The following is a 4,077-nucleotide window of genomic DNA, read 5'->3' on the forward strand; positions in this document are numbered from 1 at the left end:
GTACGGCACTTCCTGCCATACAGAATTTCAAATGGGGACTTGCCCGAACTTGCTTGAAAACTGTTGTTGTAGGAGAATTCAGCATAAGGAACGAATAATCGGTAAGAAATCCCAATCTCAAACCAATATCCGTGGAAGAAGAACTAGAGCTACTAGAATTCCCACCTATGAAACTCCCGAACCTTTCCAGTTATGCAATCAGGTGTTGGGGATACAGGGGAAGCATAATATCTCACCCAAACTAGCAAATCCTACATCCAGCTGTATCCATCCTTCAACACATAACCAAGAAACCTTCGGAAACCATCTATCTCAACCTTCGAAAAGCATCCATTATACAAGTTATGGCGATACTCCCGAACTCCCGCCCCAGTACTGGGTGGCGTCAAGGTTATCTCACCAACGAACTGCATAAAAGAGATTTTGGATGTCGGCGTACTAAACTCGGGTATTACAGAACTGCAATGATAAAATTATGATGACAACACCTCATAGCTCAACTCCCCGGGACACTTCCACTAAACCCCTGACAGGAGGCACCAAGATAATGTTCTCATCATAAAACCATCAGAACGATTCCAAGATACCTGCGTGATCCTACAAAAAAAATTTAGTGAAATTTGAGAAGGGAATAGTCAAAACTCTACGTCAGGATGCCTTACCAGAGCGATGAGGAGACTGGGAAGTAAAAAGAATTCCTAAACTCTCCGATATATAATTCCTAAATGACTCAAAACATTTTTTTCTAGACACAACTCGGCCACTAAAAACGATCAAGCAATGGGGCTCCTAAGGTCGGGGAAGGCTCTGATACCAACTTGTAACACCCTCGATGCGACTATATCTCCCACGTGTCGAGGCACGACTTAGAGGCATAATCGCATTGAAGGCATATGTCACAAGTTAGGCAATCTTCACAACATCCCATGTAATATAAATCATAAAGGGGAGATAACATAGTTGGCTTACACTCGCCACGTCAATCAAGTACATAAATATCATTACATCATCCAAACACTCATGGCCCGACTATGGCGCCAAAATAAAAGATAACCCAACATGCGACACGGTCCCGATCACCCCCAACTGGGCACCACTACTGATCATCAGGAAAGGAAACATAGTAACATTGAGAGTCTTCGTCGAACTCCCACTTGAGCTCAAGCGCGTCACCTGGAGCGGAATCATCAGGCCTTGCATCTGGTGTAATAGTAATCTGTGAGCCACAGGGACTCAGCAATCTCGCACCCTCGCGATCAAGACTATTTAAGCTTATAGGTATGGCAAGGTAAATATATGTGGAGCTGCAGCAAGCGACTAGCATATATGGTGGCTAACTTATTCGCAAAAGAGAGCGAGAAGAGGAGGCAAAGCACGAGCAAGAAACTAGAGAGCAACCTGCGCAAACATTACTCCAACACCGTGTCCACTTCCCGGACTCCGCCAAGAAGAGGCCATCACGGTAACACACTCAGTTGATTCATTTTAATTAAGTTAAGGTTCAAGTTATGTACAACCGAACATTAACAAATTCCCATCTGCCCATAACCGCGGGCACGGCTTTCGAAAGTTCAAATCCCTGCAGGGGAGTCCCAACTTAGCCCATGACAAGCTCTCACGGTCAACGAAGGAATAGACCTCCTCCCAAGACGTTCCGATCAGACTCGGTATCTCGGTTCTTCAAGACACTTCGACAGGTTAAAACAAGACCAGCAACACCGCCCGAATGTGCCGACAAATCCCGATAGGAGCTGCACATATCTCTTTCGCAGGGCACACTCAGATGAGACATCCTACGAGTAAAACCAACCCTCAAGTTGCCCCGAGGTGGCCCCGCAGTCTACTCGGTCGGACCAACACTCAGAGGAGCACTGGCCCGGGGGGGTTAAATAAGATGACCCTCGGGCTCCGGAAACCCAAGGGAAAAAGAGGCTAGGTGGAAAATGGTAAAACCAAGGTTGGGCATTGCTGGAAAAGCTTTAATCAAGGCGAACTATCAAGGGGTTCCCATTATAACCCAACCGCGTAAGGAACGCAAAATCCGGGAACATAACACCGATATGATGGAAACTAGGGCGGCAAGAGTGGAACAAAACACTAGGCGAGAGGCCGAGCCTTCCACCCTTTACCAAGTATATAGATGCATTAAGATAACAAGATAATATAATGATATCCCAACAAGTAAATAAATGTTCCAACAAGGAACGGCCTCCAATCTTCACCTGCAACTAGCAACGCTATAAGAGGGGCTGAGCAAAGCGGTAACATAGCCAATCAACGGTTTGCAAGGACATGGTGGGTTAGAGTTTAACATGGCAATTTGGGAGGCTTGAAATCAAGTGTTAGGCATCGTATCAATGGCATAGCAAAAGAGCGAGCAAACTAGCATAGTAAAGATAGTAGTGATTTCGAGGGTATGATCATCTTGCCTGCACAGTTGTCAGAGTTGACTGGATCCTCGAAAGCAAACTCAACGGGTTCCTCGTTAGCGAACTCGTCTCCCGGCTCTACCAAAACAAGACAAACAAGAAACAACGACACAATCAACCACGTGCAAGGATCAAGCAATATGATGCAATGATGATATGCTATGCGGGATGTGATGCGGGATGCAAAATGCAAGATATGACAGGAAATGCAAGAACCTGGCCTCGAGATGAAAATCCAAGTGTGCCACTGGAAAGATGAGATGAAATCGCTTGAAAACGATGTAAAGAACACCGGAATCGGAGTTACGGTTTGGAAATGGCAAGCGATTCAAAAATGACACCGGTCTGCGATTTACAGTAAGTAGCCATCTAAATGCAATGAGATGAACATGCTACAGCACCCAAACATGACAAACAAAATACACGGCAGGGATGCATTCAAGATGATTAACAAAAGTCTAGCACTGAGCTACGGCCAATTCATCCATTAACAGGTTCAAACAAGCATGGCAAAAATGCATATGGCAAACAGATCTCAGACTTAGTGAAATTAACACTTGTCTGGAATTTCAGATCAGGTAGCACTCTTCGGAGCAACAAAACTACATGCTACAGGACCTGAACATGGCAAAGTAAAGCATGGCATGGAGCTACTCAAAGAGCTTAACAAAAGTCCCTTACTGACCTTGAACCAAAAGGGATCAGAAAATACAATTGCAAGCATGTGAACATAGCAAAAACATAATCAGTTTTCAGACTGTGAAAACTGGCACATGCTGAAAACAGATATCAAGTAGGCATGTTTACGAGCTCGATGCACTCACTACGGTGCAAGTAATGGCAAGACAAGCATACACCCATTAAGAACACACAAAATGCAAGCTAGAAATGGCAAGAATAATAGCATAGCATGCACGGATCAACTACAACATCATCGGCAAAATTTCAAACAAGTTGACAATCTGCCCAGATTCACAAAGTAGCAAAAGTAGAGCTCGATTGACTCAAGCTAGGGTGCTCCATAATTGCAAACAAAGACTTTGATGGATAGAGCACTACAAGATTAACAAAACATCCTTACTGATCATCCTCAAAAGAGGCACGGATCACTAGAAAACAACATAAACATATGGCATCATGAGATAAACAGATCAAGGACTTAGTGGAATTACTAAGTCCCTGAAATCAGAATTACTAAGTGCACCACTTTGCAAGCTTGCACTAGTCACCACACACATCACAAAAATACATGGGTTGCACCTCTGGAAAGATGACAAACCCTTAACAAAACATATGTAGAGCATCAGGGCATATCATGCACACATTAATCATGGCAAAAATGACAAAAACCTAAATGGAGCAGCAGATCTGACAATTATCTCAAGTAGCACTCTTCTAACAGCATTTCGGGCATCAAGATAAACTCAAATGAAAATGATGCGATGGAATGAAATGATTTAATCTCTGAGATGAACATTTTGATATGCTATATGCATGAATCGGAGCTACGGATGCAAAATTACGAGGCTATGAACATGAGCACATGGACTAGAAAATCCGGGGACTTAGAGAAAAAAACAACCCCGAGATCTAGGTTTTCGGTGGCACGCGGCCCGAGGCGGCGGTGCACGCACTCCGGTGAGTCGGT

This window comes from Triticum aestivum, chromosome 7A (genome assembly GCF_018294505.1).
Source record: "Triticum aestivum cultivar Chinese Spring chromosome 7A, IWGSC CS RefSeq v2.1, whole genome shotgun sequence".
In the NCBI taxonomy this organism is placed as follows: domain Eukaryota; kingdom Viridiplantae; phylum Streptophyta; class Magnoliopsida; order Poales; family Poaceae; genus Triticum; species Triticum aestivum.